Source organism: Opisthocomus hoazin, chromosome 14 (assembly GCF_030867145.1).
Source record: "Opisthocomus hoazin isolate bOpiHoa1 chromosome 14, bOpiHoa1.hap1, whole genome shotgun sequence".
NCBI classification, from domain to species: Eukaryota; Metazoa; Chordata; class Aves; order Opisthocomiformes; family Opisthocomidae; genus Opisthocomus; species Opisthocomus hoazin.
In genome coordinates, this window is record NC_134427.1 from 1,053,227 (window position 1) to 1,075,059 (window position 21,833).

Genomic DNA, 21,833 nt, shown 5'->3' on the forward strand with positions numbered 1-21,833 from the left:
CTGTGGGGCTCTGTCGGCACATCCAGTTATGGTAAAAGATGATGTGCTTGTTTTTCGGCTGGGCTAAACCCCGGGGAAATAGCTTAGCTTCACACCCACCGAACAATGCCACGCAAAATGGAAACAGCTTTCTAAAGACATCTTCTTGTGTTTTCCCTCTTTGTTCTGCTGCTCGGCGGGGGGGTCCGCGGAGGGAGAGGGGGGATGCGTTTCAGCCTCGATGGTCAGTTGGGCGATCAGGTTCACTTCTTCTGGCTGCTGGTCCGTTACGGCGGTGGGCTGGTGCCGCAGCACCGCAGGACCAGCACCGCTCTGAATGCTGCTCGGAGAGAAAGAAAAGATCCTTCAGTAAAGGAATTACTTGCAAGCGGTAAGAGGCAGCCGGGCCCGTCGGTATCTTTTGTGTCTATGAAATTCTCCCCTGGAAATGTTATTAGAATATCACAGTTTAAAGCGCTTGGGAAATCAAACTATTTGTGGGTAATTCTGTGAGCAGACAGGCGCTTTTGTCAGAAGCTTGACTCCTGGACAGTTTAAAATCTGTTGGTCACACATTCCTGCCCCCGGCCGGAGCGCTGGCAGGGGCTGCTGGGACCCAGAGAAGCGGAGGGGACGGGGGCTGCCGGGCTCTGGGGTTGCTCACGGAGCTGGGCTCACGGTGGGGAGGGACACGCTTGAAAAGAAAATGCCAGTTCACCGGAACTGAAATATTTCATTACAACATTTTGGTTTTGGGAAGCTTCTGGCAGCGGGCTCCCACCCGCACCTCACAACCTGCTTGTTTTGTCCTCGGTGCCTTGCGAGGAGATGTCCCTGCGCAGGGCTCCCGAGGGACGGCTCCTCGGATGCCCCGCTGCCCTCCCGTGCACCCAGCCCGACACCGTCGGGACCCAGGGCCTGCTCAAGGGCACTCTTTCTGCTGGCCATCTCGGAGAAGGCTGATTTCAGCCTTGCACCCACGGCAAGAAGCTCAGTTCTGGATTGCACCTTTTCTCTGTATCACCCGCCAGCTGGGAGCTGCCCCGGGAGTTCTGCGCCCTGCCCAGCCCCAGGACTTCTCTTTGTTTCTCCAGCTGACGCCAGAGATGCCTCTTCAGATGCTCTTCCAACTCCGGCTTCCCAACCCTGCAACGCCTTGGGCAGCCGTCGTTGCTGTTGAAGGCCGGTGCGCAGCCGAGCAGAATTTCTGTGTGGAGCTCGGCTGCCTTGCCGTGAGTCACGCTGCAGGCACGGCACGGCACGGCGTGGCATGGCACGGCATGGCACAGAATAGCACCACATGGCACGGCACAGCATGGCACGGCATGGCACAGAATATCACGGCATGGCATGGCATAGTACAACACGGCATGGCATGGCACAGCATGGCATGACACAGCATGGCATGACATGGCACAGAATATCACGGCATGGCACGGCACGGCTCGGCATGGCCTTGCTGCTGGGCAGCTCTGCAGGAATTCACCGAAATTAGAGACCCTGCCACCTGGTCGTGCAGCAATTACCTCCTAAGCACCCATCCTACCTTCCACTTCGCATGCCCAGAGGCACCGGTTCGCAGTGAGGGCTAATGAGGGGATGATTGCAGCATTTTAAAACTCAACTGTTTTGTAAATTGGGATTATCCAGCGGAACCAAGAAGGCTTTTTCAAAAAGGAAAAGCCCTTCACCCCCTCCTCCGTCTCTTAGCAGCCTCCCTAGCAGCCAGCACAGCCATGTTTAAGGTCTCATTTTTCAAATTCTCCTATCTCAAAGACATCGCTCTCAATTAACGTCAAGCCTCTCCCTCCTGCTCCAGTTCTCCATCGCCCAGGAGCTGCACGTCCCGAGTGACAGCGGAGCGCAGAGCTGGGCTGTCAGGGCTGTCCCTGCGGAAACCGCTGGGCCGGAGGAGCGGCCGGGCTCGGTGCGGAGCCCCGGGCACGCGTCCGTCCCCAGCTCAGGTGCCACAGCTCCATGGCCTGGGCTGTCCCTGTGTCCATCCTCTCCGTGGTGGTCCTGATCCAGCAAAACGCTGGAAACGGGAGCGTGGATGGGGCGCCAGGCGGATGCTCCCCGTCCGTGTCCTTTTTCCTGTCCTGATCTCCCACGGAAAATATGGCAAATCCAGGCATTTCTGAATGGCCCGGAATCCTGGCTTGCAGCTGTTTTCCTTTCACTTTCACTCAGGCAAGGCAGACTCGATGAATACTTCGTGGCTTATAAAAAAAAATAAACCCAAGGACAGCTCAGTTTTTATCAACAATACCTTTTCTTTTTTAACCAAAATAGCGTTCTGAAAATTGATTTCTAAAATTTCTTTCTCTTTGCAGTGCAACCTGTGAATCAGAAGAACACCACCGTCCCTAACATGCTGGCAGCTTTCGGGTTTTTTTTCTGCCTACTCTGTTTTCCCAGGCTGAGGGTGCAGGAGGCGAGAGGAGCTGCAGAGCCGGCAAGCAGAGAGCAGCAACCTGTCCGTCAGAAAAGTGGAGTCAACACAGCCCAGCCTTGAAGGACCTCAAAATTTTGGGCAAGCAGGTCGTGCTATGCAAGAAAAACCCTAAAAAGAGGGGTTCGAATAGCTGACGCTGCTTAGCCAGCCACTCTCCAGCTGCGCGTTGGCACCGGTGATGGGTGAGCCGACGGCAACGCGCGGGCCTGGCCGGTGCCTCCTGGCCGCGCCGAGCAGCCGGAGCCCCGACGCTCTTCCCGTGGCAAACCTCCTCGACAAGCTCCAGTCGAAAGAATCGATTATTTTCCTCCCTCTGGGGTGCATCAAGAAGAGTGTGGCCAGCAGGACGAGGGAGGTTCTCCTTCCCCTCTACACTGCCCTGGTGAGGCCCCATCTGGAGTACTGTGTCCAGTTCTGGGCTCCCCAGTTCAAGAAAGATGAAGAGCTACTGGAGAGAGTCCAGCGGAGGGCTACGAGGATGATGAGGGGACTGGAACATCTCCCCTACGAGGAGAGGCTGAGGGAGCTGGGCTTGTTCAGCCTGGAGAAGAGAAGGCTGCAAGGGGACCTAATAAATGCTTATAAATGTCTGAAGGGTGGGTGTCAGGAGGATGGGGCCAAGCTCTTTTCAGTGGTGCCCAGTGACAGGACAAGGGGCAACGGGCACAAACTGAGGCACAGGAAGTTCCGTCTGAACATGAGGAAGAACTTCTTCCCTCTGAGGGTGACGGAGCACTGGAACAGGCTGCCCAGGGAGGTTGCGGAGTGTCCTTCTCTGGAGATATTCAAGACCCTCCTGGACAAGGTCCTGTGCAGCCTGCTGTAGGCGACCCTGCTTCGGCAGGGGGGTTGGACTGGGTGACCCACAGAGGGCCCTTCCAACCCCTACCATTCTGTGATTCTGTAAATTCTCGCGACCGTAATTTTCTTTGCCTCCTGCCCCCAGCAGCTCCCTCGCAGCGTCAACGTGACGGACGGCAGCTGTACTGCACCCGCTCGCCTTGTTCGCCAGCGCCCGGGGTCTGTCAGGTCCATCGCACCCTTTGAAATCCAATCCTCAGGAACCAAACCAGGAAAGCTTACGGTTGTTTCCCACTTCTTTTCTCACCCAAATATGTACAATCTCATCAACATTACGCCGCAGCTGGTTGAGAAATTTCCAAGAGCGCCTTGTTTTGTTTTGGTTTTTGTCAGAAAATGTAGAGCTGTCAAAACCAAGGATTTGTGTCGAGACGTAATCGTTCTGACGAAACTGTCATCGGGGGAAGTCTCGCAGCTCCGGGACGGAAAGCCTGATCAAAACCAGACAGATTGAGGGAGACAACTCGACCCTGAGACAGCTCGCAGCGTGGCGGAGATGCAGGCACGGGGCTGGGCAGCGCTGCTGCAGCCCGGGGACAGGGGGCACCCCCTGACGGGGGATGGGCGCTCCTCCCCCCGCCCCTCCCTCTGTCCTTTGCCTGGACATTGAAGGGCACAGCCTGAAAGCAGAGCCCCTGGGCGTCACGGTGGACACACTGAGAGCCATGGAAGATTTCTCTTGCTCCCATGTTTCCAGGCAGCCTTGGGATGGTCTTGACTGTCTCTAGCCAGGAAGACCTAAAACGCTACTTGGGGAGGAAAACTGCCCTCCCCTCCAGTGGGGATGTTAAGGCAAGGCCTGGGCAAGTCTTGCTGATCTGCTTCTCCCCCTGGCTCCATCCCCTTTGGGGGAGCAGGGCTGGCAGGAGGGATGCGCTGAGGACGGGGCACCGGTGCGTTGCCGGCAGCAGGCACCTCGCTGAGCACCGGCTCTGGGACAGCCACTGCCAGGGCTTTGCCACGTCGCATCGCTCTGCCGCTCCTTCAGGAAATGAACTGCAAAATCTTTTACAAGCAATAATATTTGCTTTTCAAACTAGCACCTGCGTAAACAGAAATGAAGTGAGTGCATCCTCTGTTAACCACTGGCAAGGCATCCAGAGCCTGGGAAGGACGGAGGCGACTGCCAAGCCCCAGGTCCGGGAGGGATGTTAGCCAGTGGTCCCCGCGCCCTCAGCTCAGCGTCACCCGGGATGCGTGCGGGGGTGCTGCCCAGGTCTGTGTCGCAGGATCAGTCTGCTTCAGTCCCGGGAAGCTCCCACAGCTGGAGGCTTCTCACAGCAAACTGGGCCAGGCAACTTCTCTATCCCTCCACCACTCCTCTCGCAAGGAAAGAAGGAAAGAAGGAAAGGAAAGGAAAGGAAAGGAAAGGAAAGGAAAGGAAAGGAAAGGAAAGGAAAGGAAAGGAAAGGAAAGGAAAGGAAAGGAAAGGAAAGGAAAGGAAAGGAAAGGAAAGGAAAGGAAAGGAAAGGAAAGGAAAGGAAAGGAAAGGAAAGGAAAGGAAAGGAAAGGAAAGGAGCCCATTAGGCTGCTCTACAATTTGGGAGGTAGGGCAGAAAAGGAGCGAAGAGAATAATCGATTTGGCCCTCCAGATCTCTGGTTTCCTTGTGCCAGATCCAGACTCACCCGCAGCCCTCCTTAGCCGCTCGGTCCCAGAAAGCTGAGGACGCACTGAGTGAGGAACACGTTTTGCCTCATACTCAGAACAGCCAGTGTGTAACAACTTTGTTCTTGCAAAAACTCCTGAAAGAAATGTAAATAGAAGTCAATTCCAATCCAAACTAAAGTGTTGTAATTTCGCGTCTGAAACTCCTGCTGTGCTGGTGAGCATGGGGGGTCCCAAGGTGCTATGTTCTGCCATCTGTGTGGATGGAGACGCAGATCTCCATCAGCACTGCCCACCCCTCCTTCTGCCCAAGTCCCATCCCCGGGCAGCACACCAGGACAGCAGGGCTCATGCTCCGGGCATCTTCCCGGACATGGCATCTCTGCTCTTCCCCTGTGATCTCAGTGCCATCGTTTCACCTCTCCTCCTGGAGCCTTGGCCAGGGCAATACCAGCAGCCACTCTGCGATGGCGGGGACAACCACAAGCCAGCGTGACGGGTGAATACCCCCGGAGAGGTGTCGGTTCAGCTCAGCACCCGCTGGATCCTCCCCCTGGCAGCAGGACCCACCGATTGTGCATTCCGGTGCACGACGCCCGTCTGAGCCATCCGCCAGGCAAGGACATTAGCAATGAAAGAGGCAATTGGCTTTACGTCTGCTCTGTCTCAGTTTCACCATCTGTAACCTGGGGTTAATGATGTCTACTTTGGGAAAGTGCTTTAAGATCTTTGGATGAAAAAATGTGTGCAAATGCAAATTATTCTGCTTATGACACAAGGAGGTTTATGGCCTGCACAGCTCTTAATAATGCATTAATTATGCTTACGGTATTAAAAATGTTCTGTGATTAAGCAAATAATTACAGAAATAGATGAGTGAATGGGGCACTAGGTGCAATGGCCGTTACTGAGCTTATCCCACTCGACACATTACAAGGCTGTGTTTTCAGCTGTTCATGGCTTTGCCAAACTTTAATTGTTTGAGACGAAAATTTCCATGCCAATGTCTGCCTCAAGCTAAATTGTTCTGGGGAGTTTCACCCGAAATGGCTAATCTGTTCCTGAGAAGGAAGCTTGTGCAAAAGACATGCTGGATTCTGGCAACTGTTTCTTTACAACACTGTGGTTCTGCATCAGGTCTCTTTACAGCAGGAGCTTCAAAAGTGGGAGGGCGTCTTTGTGCCCGGGATGTGCCCTTCATGGCCTCCTGCCTGGAAAACATGACCTAGCTTGGCCATGTGCTGAGCCTCAAGCAATGACATCAAAATTTGTTGTATCTTTGCCATTAAAATGCTGTATCCTGATCAGGATGGAGGTTGTGAAGTGGGAAAAGGAAGGACGGGGCTGGGATTCAGGCATGGAGCACTGCTCTTGGGGCCGGTCCACAGCGTGGCCCGTGATGCTGGCTGGTCTCCCCAGCTGTGATTTTCACCGGTGCACATAACATCGCACGTATGCCTTATCTTCTGGATATTCAAATCTGAGATCACGGGAGCTGATTTCAGAAATGCTAAACATTGGTGGCTCCAAAGGAAGCCGTCAGGAGCTGTGCTTTGAACATAGAGAGCATTATATAAAAGGCCAAGTACCATCAAAAAACTCAGCTGCTTCAAATTGGGCACTCAAAATTGCCAGTTCTTTTAATCTTGTGATATCTCTGCTTCAGGTCTAGGGAAGCAAGTGGGAGAGCTGGCAGGCACTCCCATCAGTTGTGGAAATAATCATGCTTCGCAGAAGTGGAGGCAGTGGTAGGGCAGGAACCGGCACCGGAGGAAAGCCCAGGGAGGAGTGACTAAACACAGCTTCAGCCCAGCTTTAGGTTTTACTGTTGCTTTGCTGGAATGCAGTAAATACGTCCACCCATGAGTGCTGACAAGCCAAAGTGGGAAACAGCAGCTTGCCAGTGGAGCCGCGTGCGTGCCCTGCCCTGAACGAGAGATGCCGCGTAAACCCTCCCACACCTGCGTGACCCTGCTATTACAGCTCCGGACTTACAAGGCGCCTGCAAGGAGGGCGGGGAAGGTTGGATTTTACATAAAAGACAACCTCAGCCCACCTTTTCCCAACTTCTGATTTCTTGCCACCACAACGATACTCCCGCGGTGCGGCTGACGCGTGCGAAGTGCTGCGGATCCCACCTGGCGTGCATTCGGGACCCTTCCCAGCCCACTGCTCTCTGGCCCGTCCTGCGGTCGAAGGACGCTTCGACACGTGCGTTCCGTGGTGCGCAGTGGTCAGGAACTCCTGTGTCTGTACCAGCCCTTCTCGTGCCCCGCCACTGACAGCGTTATCAGTTCCGGCAGCTCTCCATGCCAGGAAGCTGTCAGCACGGTTGTAATCGCCCCGTTCGTGAAATATCCTCCGAGGCACCCGCCTACATTTTAACTCATCTTTTTTTTTTTTTTCAGTAGTATTTTATTTTGGACCAGAACGTCGTGTTTTGGACAAAAATATGGCAATTGCATTATCTGCCTCTCCTAGCAGTTTGGTTTCTCCCTCTCTGCAGGCAGCTCCGTTTTCTCTGCGGTGTCACATCAGAGCACGAACACCCAGCGAATGTTCAATGTCTGTCACACGCGCGCTCTGGGAATTGTTTTTGACACTGTTTATGACACGACATAACACACATTCATTACCTGTGGTCTCACTGTCTCGCTAGAAACAACCAACCAGAGCAGCAAACGAGGGGACACGGGTCCCGACACGGGCAGGAGGCTTCCATCCCTCCTCTCCTCCAGCCTGGGAAGCCCCCTCCTGAGGATGCTAGGAGGGATGTCTGGTACCTTCTGGGTCCCACCAGGTCTGCTTCACTCACACCTGCAGAAAACAGACCCAGAGCTTTGGAAGCAGGGAATCGAATTCCATCAAGTAATGCCACGGTTCCAGCTCGCCTTCTGAAGGTGGTCTGCGGCGGACTTGCAATTTTGACTGGAGTAATTCCATCCCATCCTGGCAGTGTTTTGCCATCTTTTTAGTAAATCTCTTGTTCAAATGCTTATTTTAAAGAAATAAAATAATAATTACACCTTGTTAAAACCACATAAGTTTCTGCCAGCACGTGGGGTGCTGTATTTGTAAGTAGGATTGCGTGGTCCAGAGCTGACTCCAGGAACACGACCCTACACTTCACATACGAGGTATCTACAAATGCAGTTGGGGCTTCTTACTGTTTGTTTAATTTCTCGAGATTGTTCTGCTGCTTTATGTTTTATATTAGAAGCAGCTTGCAAATTAGTCCCTTGAGTGATATCTGTGACTTGCCTCCCTTTGTGCTTTGGTCACTGCGGCCTCGTGCCATTATTTCATCCACCAAAGAGAATACTTTCCTACAAAGTGGGAAGGAGGAGCCATTTGGGATTAACTACTCCTGGAGAGCATTTCTGGTCAAATGCATTGAACCAGCAATCTGCAAAGTCCATCTTCCACCAAAAATTCCAGTTAATCACCTCCCCAAAGCACTGATGGGAATATTCGTTGAACACAAAGCAAAATCAAAGTCTCCTAAATGGTTTCAGGGGGGCTGATCCAATGCTCAAGGAAGTCAGGGAGAGTCTTCCTTTTGACTTCAAATTAATTTGGTCAGCTCCAGCAAGAATTTGAGAATTTTATTCATCAAATAATTTTTGAAGGATTCTCTCAGCTTCAGCCATGCACAAATGGCTTCAGCTTCTGCAATGATCAAGTCAGCAATTATATTTTTTTTAAGCATTCAGGTCAGCTATTAAAATACCAATTAAGAATATTTTTGCTAGAGTTTTATTCTCACACCAAGCTAGCAGTCATGCTGGTACCTCTCCTTTCATCTTCACCCCCCTATTACCTCAATATAGTGTGTCCATCACTTTGCTTTTATTTATTTTTTCCGGGCTATTTTAGACAATCTGCTGAAGAAATCTCGCTCAGCAACGAGTGTTGACCTTGAGCCGCTCCTTTTCTTTGTCCCTCCTTTATTTAAGAATGTGCAATGAATTAAGACATCACTTCTATCTGCACTCTTTGCAGGCGACAACGGCTCTCCAATCAAGCATGAATGGCAGGTCTGCGGGCAGCGCTGTCCTGGAAATGTGATATTATGGAAACGAGAGGTGACCTGCTTACAGACAAAACAACGTGACGGGAAGAATCCTGCCCCTGAAATGGGACTTGACTGCGGCCTCCCCGAGGGGCCGTGCCACTCGCTGCTCATCAGAGGCCCTTGGCAGGCGGAGAGGGAGGACACGGGAGCGCAGAAGCAACGGTGCAAGCCCCCCGCCATGCCGTGAGAGGGCTGGCACCGGAGCCGGGGCTGCGCCGCACGCCGGGGCACTGCCGGGACGTGCTGAGCAGCCTCCGCGCTGCGGGGATGTCGGTGCTGCAGCCGCGTGTGGCTCCGGCGTTTGGAGACCGTCGTCAGGGTCGGCACAGACCACCCCAACTTCGCTCGGCCAGGCTAACCGCAGCTTGTCCCCCAGTTTCCCCCCCAAGACCACCGTCCTGCTTTCCGTGTCTCCCTCCCAAGGTGAGCGCCAGCAAGCTGCCGGTGACCATAACCTGTGAAACCTGGAATTGCCAGGAAAACCTTCTTCCCACGTAACTGAAACCTGGGTGCAGAGCTGCAACATCCCTCGTGATGCTCCATCCCAGACAGCAACCGAGCCACGGCAGACAGCGCGGCGAGACGACTGCACGGGACCCCGCCGCCACCCGCACATCCCACGCCATCAGTGACCAGGAGTTACCAGGAACAGCTCGGGAACGAGCCTGGGATCGTGGGAAGCGGCTCAGCTGCGGCGCAGACCCACCAGCCCGGCCGGCCACCCCGGCGCCGCGCTGCCAGCCACCGCCGCGGCACGTCGCGGCCCTGCGCCGGGGGGACGGGAGGCTTGTGTTTAATCACATTTGGAGGGGAGAGGAAGGGAAATTCCTCAAATCTCTTGCTTTTTTCAAACCTTTCTATACCCAAATCTCAGAGGTAACGAGGAATTAGTACAAAACCATACCAAACAATAATAACCGCATTCAATGTGCTTAGAGACTCATGGGAACTGGAGAAACAAAAGGAATCTGTGGTATTACGCTCAGAAAGGCTCGTGCTGTCAGAAGCTTGCTGCATTTCTTCTCTCTCCTTCCAGTACTTGGCGTTAGGGGCTGCGCAGGGCCCGGGCTGCGGAGCGGTGCGGGGGGAAGAAATGCGTCCCTGGGGATCCAGCCCGCAGTTTGCCGCGGCCCCGTCCCGGCCCCGGCGGAGCCCGGCAGCCCAGATGTGATCAATAAAGCGCATAGCTGCGGACCCGGCTATCGGATCGCCCGGCTTTGATTTAAGGAGTTTCCCCGCCACCAGGGACAGAACACTTGGGATGTTTGCATGGAAACAGGATCTGTGTTTAAGTCGTTAGGCCAAATTCACTGCAGGTGGAGGCGGAGGCAGCCCCACGGATGGGGCTGGGGTTGTGCCCACGCGGGTGCTGCGTCTGCTGCGTGCCGTGCCCCTGCGCCCCGCGGCAGAGCCCTTCAGGGCTCCCTTCCTGCCTCCAGACCACGCAGGGCTCGCTGGCTTGGCTCCACCTCACCCCAGCCTTCGGAGATGGCCACACTTTGGGCTGTTTGGTGGAGGTGACCCCGTGTGGTGTCCCCACACTACTCCGTCCCAGCCACCACCTATTGCCTACACCTTCCGTACTGAATCGCGGCTCTACCCAACAACACCTAAGCGGTGTCACTCTCCTCATCTTCCCCCTTCTCTCGTCGTATGAAAACTGCAAGAAAACCTTGGTGTAACTCCAACCGAGCCCTCCTGGGAGCAGCTACTGCTGCCCAAGGCTGGAACAGGCTCAACGGCGTGCGCCCAGCACGCTTGCTGGCTGCATGGACGAGCTGATGCTCCGCACCCCGCTCCCCACGGTCAGCTGCAGGGGTTTAGCACCTCCGACGCTGCGTGCGGGGCTGGAAGAGGCACGGGGGCCTCGGCACGTGGCTGCAGCTCCCATCGCTCCCCAAACCCTCACTCCTTTTCATCTGCCTCTGTCCTCCACCGTCGCCATCCCATCTTCCGAGTGGCCTTGAGCCTTCAAAGTGAGGGGGAGAAGGGAGGAGAAAAGTCCACAGAGATTACTTTTAAAAAATTTAAACAAAAATTTCTGGTCTTAGCTGATGTTAAAATCGGAGCATTTCATTAAAAGGCTGCAGGGCTTTTAAAGACAAACTATAAGCAAAGCCATGAATAATGCAGTTTCCATTCAGAACATGAAGATTTGAGAGCATCCATAATACATGGGGTCAGCCGGGGAAGATGCTGCTAATGCACAGAAAGGCAGGAGGCAGCGGCCTCGGCTCTCCTCCCAAAGCAAAACAAAACAAGAAGTTTTCGGAGCTCTCCCACTGGCTGGGCGCTCCGGGCTACGGCTAGACTCCGAGGGATTTTTAAATCCTTTTTATTGGTGTCTTTCTCAACTAAAATAAACTTGGTAATCTCATTAGGAGATTGGGGGCTGATCCAAGAGTGCTGGATACGGCCCATATCGCTCTGTAAATAACTGTCACTAAGGCTGGCTCGGCACACTTCAGGCTCTGAGCCGCCGGGGCAGAGGCAGCTCTGCACGTCCCCGCACGCCGTGCAAGCTGCCGGCTCTGCTGCATGACCCGACTGCGCCGCAAAGCCCCGTTGGCAGCGGAAAGCCACGCAGGGCTCGGCTCGGGCGGCAAACACGGGCTGCGCGGCGCTGGCTCATCCGTGTGATGAATTGGTGGCACCTCTGCAGGCGCCGGGGCTGCTGGGTGGGATGCATTACGTGGGGTGGGCATAGGACGGCGGGTTTTGTGCGAGGGTCCCCCTGCTCCTGCCCCGAACTCGCCCCGAGCCTCTCCAGCCGCTGCAGTGAGCGCTGGATGGGGCCCTGCGCGAGAGTTTAATGTGTCTGTGTTGTGGGAAAGGAGCCAATGTCTAAACATCACACTCAGGAAAACACAATCTCCGCAGTAAGGAAAATTGATTCTCCTAACAGTTTTATTCACATAATGTTTGGTGGCTTTACCAGAGTTCCCGAGTTATCTCCCTCCTCCGCTATTTAACGCTGCAGAGAGTATGTTCTCCAAGTATCTTATCTCTTTAATAGCCCTTCCTTTTTAGAGTGTATATATCACTGGAATCTTCTGCAGCTTCGGTTACCTTAAGCACGGGTTGCCATTAAAAAAATGTTACCCTTTCAGAAAAAAGGCCCTGTAGAACTTGCTCATGCCCATAAAATGAAAGTAGAGGAAAAAAGTGTTTTCAGTGGCTTTTGTGGGACTAATGGGGAACAATCCATCCTCTGGATCAGGGTTTTATAAATCTGTTTTGGCCGAAAACCTGAAATAGTATTTGCATATTTTTTCCAACAAAAGAAAGGAACAAAATTAAGTGAAAACCCCCCATGATTTTGGTTCGGTGCCTGTGCAATCTGTCAACAAGGACAAATTCCCCACACTTAATCCAATTACACAAAAATTCTCTCTGCAGAATTTTCTGGGGATGAAATTGGCAAAAAAGTCACTGGAGACTTTTTCTCCCCTGTCTTGCATCAACCTACCAGCTACTCCTCCTGCATGGTGTCAGCTGCTGGGGACCCTGCGGTGGCTGGAGATGTGGCCTCGGCACGGGCACACGCAGAGGGGATCCGCTCGGGAACTGCCAGAGCAGCGGGCTCACCGGCTCTGCGTGGGTAGCTCTGGATGTTTTCTGGACTCCCCACCACCCCCTGGGCATGAGAACCCTTGCTGCGAAGCTGCGGCGGGTCCGGGGGGCTGCGAGGGGGCTTTGGCTCCCAGGGGCTCCAGAGACACGGTGGGACCAGGCAGGTGCAGATGGCCAGAGCCCACCTCTGGCTTCAAGCCGTGGGAGAATGAGCAGAAAGTTGTGGGAATGAAGGGGAACAGGAGGATGCTCATCCCAGTCTGGCTGCTCACAGCCAGCACGGGACCTGCTGGGTTTTGGTCTGCTCTGATCTGAATCTCCCTTTTCTCCCCGAGACATGCGGGGCTGCTCCCCGTTCCTCAAAGGCAATGGCTCAGCCTGACACCTCGCTCTGCTCGGAAGAATTTCCTGATGCGGTGCTCGTGTTTCCTCTGCCCTCTTGCCTTGCTCACACTTCACCTCTGCTCTGCCTCCATCTGCTTTCCCTCCTTCCTTTCTTCCTCTCGGGCAGGTGGGGAAAACAGAAGGTGCCTGTGGACAGAGAGAAAATTCGCTATGGCAGACGTGGAGCTGATTTCAGTCCTGAGGCAAACTCGGGAAAGGCTCCCGGGCTTTCCTGGGGAGGAATTTGCCCGGCGGGGAAGAGGAGGCATGGGGAATACATTAGGAGGGTCACCCCACTGGCTACAAACACGCTTTGTATTGTTACCAAATGTTCATTAATCCAAAAATAGAATTTAAGAAATGTATCAACTTTGCAGGAGGAGTTCAGACAATCCAGGAAATCCAAAAGTAGGCCTGTGACCCCGGGAAGGTCCCAGGGTAGCCCACGAGCTCCGAGTGCAGGGGGTGTGAATCAGACTGATCCAGCAGCTTGAAGGAATGGAAACGCGGGACTGTTCATATATCACCTACTCCAGGGAAAGAGGAGGGGCAAAAACCAAGAATAAATATCCAGTTGCCTCGAGAGCCTGACATTTTTGGTAGCAACACAATAACAGAAGTGGCCACTGTGATTAGCTCTGTGCCAGAGATCCCGGGCACATGAGGAGAGGACCATGCTGCTTTGGGATCTGGGGGACCCTTCTCTTGCCCCTGAGCAAGTCCCCTCATCCTTTGGTGAGTGCAGCCACCCCGTCCCCCTTTCTGGAGCCTCCAGGCACAGCCACCGGTGCCTGTAATCATGCCAAGACGTCACCTGAAGGGTATGCTGCAACCCACACGCAGTCCTCGTCTGTGCCGGTACAGACCATGGCCACCTGGGAAGCGTCTGTGATGCTCAGGGGCTCCAGACAGGAACACGTTGCATTGCATGCGCTCCGGGGACTTTATTTCTTGTCAAAAATGGGTTTCTGAAAGCTGTCTGCGCTTGGGCTGCTGGGGAGAGCGCTTGGCTCTGCAGCCTGGCTGGCACGAGGGTCCCTGCGTGCCACCACGGACCCAGCACAGGGTTCGCCCCAGTTCACAAGCGCTGCTCGCTGCATCACCAGCGCATGTGTGATAAAGCCTTCATGCAGAGGAAGTCTTAGTGCTCTAAAAGCCAAGATGAAAGCAGCTCTCAGCAGAGAGGAGAAACTGTGCTCTCCAGGGGAAGAGAGAGCCAGGAGAGCACCTCTGTTGGGCACTGAGAAGGATCCCAGGGCCGAGGGGGAGCCCTGTGGTGTGGGCTCCGAGGTTTCCCACCGCCTTTGCTCAGACATCTCCCTCCCTTATGGTTCACATCAGCAATTTTTTTGTTTCCTGATGCCGCAGCTGGAACTGGACCAAGGCAGGTCCTGGGGACGCTCATGCAAGGAAGCCTCCAACCAAAGGGCAAGAAAGGCAGAGGCATCAACAGCAGCACCAAGAAAAGGTCAATCTCAACATGGAGAGCCTGCAGAAGACCGGGTCAATGGGGCTGTGCACATCTGCCACCAAGAAAACCTATTTCCCATCGCGCAGAAGACTGGCACTAAGCGCTGTGATATGGACTGCTGGCGCTGGGGTCTGGGAGAGACTTTTGATGTTGTCCTGAGGTTACCACTGTTCAGATGACAGGGTAAGAGGACACAGTAGTCCCAGCCGGGTTATTTGGGCATTTCCACCCTGCCAGAAAACCAGCACCAGACCAATGCATGCTCGTTAGATCGGCTCCCAGGTGAGATTACGGATAGGAGCCGTCAGCTCGTGTCCATAACCTCACCCGGGAGCCGACCTGTCGAGCGTGCATTGGTCTGTCCAGCCGTGAGAAACACCGGCTCCAGGAACAGTGCTTGGACTGTCAATCCCCGGCAAATATTTAGGCTTAAACCAGATTTGGGATTTCATCCCTTTACTGGGATGGCTTGGACATGGTCAGGGCTCTTCCCCTGATCTGTGGGATTTAAACCCGGGGAACGGCTTCAAGGTGGGATGCCATGGGAGAGCTGCCTGCGGCGAGGTCTCGGGGACTCAGCGGCCAATGCTGCCCATGCAGCCGGGAGTTGATGGAGAGCTCTCATCGTCGGAGTCCCGGGCACCAGGGAGCTGCGTAACGGCGAGGCCTCCGAGATTATTTTCAGTGGAAAATACCAGGCGTCTAAATTTAGCACTTTATGGAGGGGGGGGGAGAATGGAAAAAAAAGCCCAACTTGCCCTCATTAAAGCCAAGCATCTGCAGAGGATACTGAAAGCAGAACAAACAGGAATTAGAACCTCCCCCTCTACCAGGGCAGGGCACCATTGCACGCCTATTCCCCATCCGACCCGCGCTTCCCCCGCTCTCCCACACGCGCAGAAGCACAGCTCATTGCACGTGAACCCCACCAGCTAGAAAGTCAAACCAGACCCCCTGCCTTCCCCCGCCGCCCCCGGGAAAATCCACAGAAGTGGCCGAAATGAATGAAGAGGGGGCGAATGTGTAACAATTTGGAGAAGAATTACTCGGAGAGACTAAAATATCACTGGCACCCTGGTGGCTTTAATGCATTCTGCCTCTTGGCCCTGAATAAATAACAATGGAAAAGCAACCCCAGAGAAATATCAACCAGACAAAGTACAGCAGCAGACCAGAGCAGGGGCTGAGGAACGTATTTAAAGAGAGAAAACCCTGCGAACACAAAAGCCACGCTGGCTGTTGAAAGGGCAACTGATGCGTAGGTTCGGTGGATTACAAGCTCTGGGCTTTCGTACTTTTTTCTCGGTTTCCCTAATGCCCAATGGCCAGAAGCATCGAGGTTGCTGCTTCCCTAGGATTAATTGCGTGCAGCGGGTAAGTATTGGTTTAGAGGCACGGTCCACAACTTATTGACAGATATTGTAGAAGTTATTTGGCCAAAATAACTCCATCAGCAGTTTGTAAGAGGTGCAAAATTCAGATCTGAAAAAAATAAAATGGCATGTTCTGTTGATTTGTGCAATTTTTTCTTTAGTTTGAACTCCCTCACCCCTAAAGGAAAACAATTGTACCTAAGATATTTCATTTAAATATTTTCTCCAAGGGAAAGCCTCTGGCTTTTCAATATGAATTTATTTTAATTTTTTATTGCATTCATCTAATTTTGTACAGGATTTTTGAGGAAATGCTTGAAAATCTTTCCCTTCTGCCATGAAGCACTGCAGGTGTGGGTCTACAGGGCATCATGTCCCAGCAGTGGGACTGGTCAAGGCACAACCTCCCCGTTTCCCCGGCTCGTGGCTGAAAGCTCACCCCTGCCCAGCTGTAACGGGAAGGAGCAGCGCTGGCAATATCTACCACTTAACCCTGCAAAGGTGCTTCGCAAACTGCAAAGCACATCGATACCATTCTGGTGCAGAAGTACTGGCGTGACCTCTAAGGTCCATAAAGTGCTGTCCTCTCGGCAGGCAGTACTCCGGGACCTTGCTGTCGAGGTGTTTTCTTGGCTGCCACTGTTCTGACAAACAGTCCCCACAGCTGGCTGAGCTCAGGCTTGCAAACTCTGTTCAGGCTCCAGTATCTTAACAAATTATATACATGCCTTTAGGGCTGCAGATTGTTCCTTCCCGTTTTATCGGGAAGGCCCTCCCAAATGGAGAGGACCTGCCAAGCATCCTTCCGTCATGCTGGCTAGCAAATAAATCCTGAAAGTAGTCGCAGAGAACTTGCAGAAAGTACGCGTTCACAGCCATCGTGCCACAGGGTGGGAAGGGGCAGGTGGCTGATTGCGTGGTGGCATTTCTGTTGCGTGGACATGTCTGTACCTTGTCCATGCTGTGACCTGACGCTGCCATCCAGAGGTGACGATTGCTCCTCCCCAGCTCATCTCTCAATAAAACCCTTCAGTCTCAAGCCTGGGGAGGAACAAGCTCCTCCAAGAGCCGTTGCAGACAGCTGGGGGTGCTCCACCTTCTCCGTAAATGAAGGATCCCCACTATCTGGGAAAAGTGAAAACACAAATGAACGAACCATCCCTTGGTAAGAGTCAAGGGCTCAGGTGCCTCCATAACTGTGCATTTGTCATGGCTCCATCTGTCTTGAGAAGGAGTTGGAAGGCACCCAACACATGAACTGCTGTCCTGCTGAGATTTTCCTTATTTTCCACTAAAACACAGTAGAAGAGTGCAGGCAGAGATCTTTTCCAGTAACTGCAAGTGCAGCCTTTGACACAGCCAAGCAGACGAAGGGTTGCTCCCCTTCTTTCCCAGCAGCAAGAGCATCAGGGTCACCAGAGAAAGCCATCCACTGTCTCCTCCCCATTCCCACCAGTGCACCCTGGAGACGACTCTAGGTGGGAATGTGGAGGTGGGGTTGTGCTCGAGGCTGCCCGTGGCTGCAGGGCCAAACCCCCCGGCATGGCTGCCCGTAGAACGAGGAGAGGCAGCCGCGGGGCTCTCGGCTGCGCGGTGCTGCAGAAGTTGAGGTTTCACAGGACGATGACAACTGTAAAACAGTGAAATAGATCTGGGAAGCCTGCTGAGCCACAGCTGGGCTTTCTGACCTGAAGAATTATCAGACAGTCTTAATGATTTGTATCAGTTCTGTGCCACCAATTTTCTCCCTGTTTCATTACTAATAAAAAAGTAACAGCCACTGGGTCTCAGTAATGATCTCCTGATGGGCGACACCAGTGACGGGCAATGCCAGTGATAAATCTAATGAGAGCCAGAGACTTCCCTCTGACAGGCGCTGCCCCGTGAAGAGATGCAAAAGTAAAGTATGTCAAAGTGCATTACTTTGTCTGATAATTCTTGTTTTCTTTTGGATAGGGTTGTTTCTTGGTTGTTTCACAGGATTCCCAGTGTAACACGAGGAGCTCTTATTAATCCATTTCAGTGATTCCTCAGGATGAACAAACTCTTTCCACCTAATTTCAAACCCATTTGAACATTACAGATTCGAAAGTTTGTCTAAAGGATCAAATGTTGTGGAGTTCCTGTTACAGGAGAGACTGTGAAAAAGGGCACAGAGAAAATAATTTAGTACGTATTATACCACACCCTCTGCTAGCTAAGCTCCAGCAGAAATCCTATCCCCCCCCAGCATACAGCAAATGCTATCCATCACGTGGGGTTTTTTTTTAAATCAAATTTGAGGAGGAATGGCTCAAAGTCTCAGAGAAGGTTATTGTTCCAAAATATTAGCGATTCGGGCAAACTTCTAAAAACATTTCAAGATAGTCACAAGTCCTTTCGGTCCCTTCTGATCACCCTACCAAAACCAACAGATTGGACACACATCTGAGACTTTTAAATCTTTGTGGGCAACTGTTAACAAGCAGAACATCCCAGGAAATCACATCCAGCAGTGCTGTGCTGGCACGGACCTGGCACGAGACGAGAACCGAGCTGCACACGAAGGGTTCGAGGCTGAGGCACCCAGCCCGCATCCAGCCCAGCAATGCTGGGGGGCTGAGCATCTCAGATAAGGGCCTCCTCTCCCGACACATCCTCTGTGAGCAACAGAGGGATGTGACAGCCTCCTGGAGACAGTTCTGGTCTAGCGGGCTGAACGTGAGCATCTGGCCTCTAAACCTGGTCATGTCAGTTGGGCACAGGGAAGGGACCAACCTGGCTTGTAAATGTGAGTCATACATAAAGGAAAAAGAAGGGGAATCCCTTTTGGACATGGGAATAGAGTTTGTGCTAACTGGAGTTCCATAAAATTCCTCTTTAAAAGAAGATGGAAAACTTCTTAACGGATTGGAAAGCCACTGGTGGAAGGAATGGCATAACAAAAACCACCCAAGAGATGCCAGAGCAGGCTTGGAAAAGTGTTCCAGGACTTCACATGCAAGATGCTGCTTGTGTTGTTGTGGCGTGTGTTTGGTCACTGGGGAGAGCGGGACAATCACGGAGCGTGCAAAAGCCGGGAGGAGTATGTTTTTTGTCTTGATCTTTGCTGCAGAAGACAATGAGGGGAAACATTTCCATTTCAAAGTAACTGCGTACAGGAAATCAGAATGTGATCCTAACGGTGAGGGAAGTCTCTAAGGAGGAAATCAGGGAGCAACTGGAGAAAGTGTAGTAAATCACCAAGGCTGGATGGTATTTATCCAAGAGTTTGCAAAGAAATAAAGTGTGAACTACTGGGAAGGTAGTGACACTGATACACTATATTTTCTGGGGGTGAGGGGAAAGGAATCACGATTACTCCTATGGAACAGAAGTCAAAGATGACACCCAAATGAGAGTAATATGAGAGTCAGGCACAGATGTTTCCAAAATTCTCCAGAGAAAGAAAACTTCAAGCATAGTTTGGGAAGAGGTTTCCATCACTCCTTGGTCAGGCATAGATCACCTGATGGTATTTTGATCTAATAATTCTCTGCTACTTGTAGGGCTTTGCAGTTGCACGTTGGTCCCTTGCTTGTTCCCATAGCTAGTACCCGCAGACAGCTCTTCTCCAGCCTACCCAGGACACGAGAACGGTCCCCACAGCTCCGTGATCACAGAATCACAGAATCACAGAATGGTAGGGGTTGGAAGGGACCTCTGTGGGTCATCTAGTCCAACCCTCTTGCCGAAGCAGGGTCTCCTACAGTAGGCTGTAGAGGACCTTGTCCAGGCGGGTCTTGAATATCTCCAGAAAAGGAGACTCCACAACCTCCCTGGGCAGCCTGGGCCAGGGCTCCGTCATCCTCAGAGGGAAGAAGTTCTTCCTCATGTTCAGACGGAGCTTCCTCTGCTTCAGTTTGTGCCCATTGCCCCTTGTCCTGTCGCTGGGCACCACTGAAAAGAGCTTGGCCCCGTGATGGGTCCCCCCGTTCAGGTTGCAAACCCCAAACTGCGGCACAGCTGCCAGGAAGCTTTTTCCTGACGTCAGGCACGCACTCCTCGACAACCGATACCACAAGCCCTATAAAACGAGACACACTCGCAGACATGCCAAAAGCACATTGCAGCGTGCTCTGCAGCCCCCAGCAACACAGCCCAGCAGGTATCACGTTGTGCTATCCGGCAGGGTACAACGCAGGGGCCGGATCCATCATCGACACTCAGATCTGAGAATGACTGGGGGAGAACCGGACCATTACGTGCTCTAATTCCTCCATGGTGAGTCATGTAACATCAGTGACCAGGTGACAAAAGCTCCACCGTTCCCACCCCAGGAAGAGCCCGTGATGGAAGGAGGAGCACTTCCCGAAGCGAGCGTCCCTGCTCCCTTCACTGAGGGTTCGTTGACTGTAAAATTATAAACTGAAACATCACAGGCGGGGGATTTGAGTGCATGCAGCTCCTCATTCTCCCATTTCTTCTGGTTCCCATCCAAAGGAATAAAGCTGCCTTGTGCAGGAGGACGACCGCCTCCATTCAGGGCCATAATGGGAGCTGACAGCTCCGGCGGGCAGCCCGGCGCGGGCAGCCGGCATGGGCATGCAGGCAGCTCTGCTCCTGTCCCCCTGACAACGGCGAGCCCAGACTCACCCCGCTGCCTGCAAAAGGTTAAACACGAGCCACTTCCCTTCCTTTTATTATCTTTTTTTTTTTTATAACATTGTCTTCATTGTGTCACAGAGGGGGGGAAATAACGCAGATTTGTGCTGAGGAGCCCTCCCAGCTGCATGAGGATACAACAGAATCACAGAATCACAGAATAGTAGGGGTTGGAAGGGACCTCTGTGGGTCATCTAGTCCAACCCCCTGCCGAAGCAGGGTCACCCACAGCAGGCTGCACAGGACCTTGTCCAGGTGGGGCTGGAATATCTCCAGAGAAAGAGACTCCACAGCCTCCCTGGGCAGCCTGGGCCAGGGCTCCGTCACCCTCAGAGGGAAGAAGTTCTTCCTCATCTTCAGACGGAACTTCCTGTGCCTCAGTTTGTGCCCGTTGCCCCTTGTCCTGTCACTGGGCACCACTGAAAAGAGCTTGGCCCCATCCTCCTGACACCCACCCTGCAGATATTTGTAGGCATTTATAAGGTCCCCTCGCAGCCTTCTCTTCTCCAGGCTGAACAAGCCCAGTTCCCTCAACCTCTCCTCGTAGGGGAGATGCTCCAGTCCCCTCCTCATCCTCGTAGCCCTCCGCTGGACTCTCTCCAGTAGCTCTTCATCTTTCTTGAACTGGGGAGCCCAGCACTGGACACAGGACTCCAGATGAGGCCTCACCAGGGCAGTGTAGAGGGGGAGGAGAACCTCCCTCGTCCTGCTGGCCACACTCTTCTTGATGCAACGAGCACAAGAAACCCCAGAAGTGCCGCAGACAGGACGATGGAACGCCATGGCAATGTTTAAGTCATTATCCCAGCACGGGAGGCAGCCGGCACACATGGCAGGGATGTGGCGAGCCAGGGCGGACAAAGGGGAGAGTGCAAAGGCTGGGAGATAACGGTCGGAGCTGGGCCCACATCCCTGCCCCGTGCTCCTCGTTAGGCACCTCACACCCCATGGGAAAGGAAAAAGCTCTTCTTGCAGACAGAAATGCTGCCGGTGACTGGTTATCCCTCAGCGGCAGCCGCAGCAGGGCTAGCGAGGACCAGTGGGCTCTTACCTGGGGGGAGAGGCTGCTGGCACCCCTCGGTGGTGCAGCCCCCGGGGACCCCAGGAGGTGCCTCCCCGGCGAGGGGTCCTGTGCCCCTGCCCGGGGACGGAGGGGTGAAGTCCCCTGGGACCCGCCTGGTGAAGGAGCGGGGCTGCTGCGGTGCCATGGCAACAGCTCTCCTCTCCATCACACAGATAATTTCTGTGCGGGGAAGCTGTTTGCTGGAGTGGTTTTGAGGGCTTTGAATGCAACCTGGAATTTAGTAAAAGGAGAAAGAGGGTTAACCACCTGAAAAGGCTGTGGGGGTGTGGGGACATGCAGGAAAGACCTTTTCACAAATATTGCCCTTTGGTTTGGCAGAAAGGTCCACCCATCAGGTGCCTTGAACAT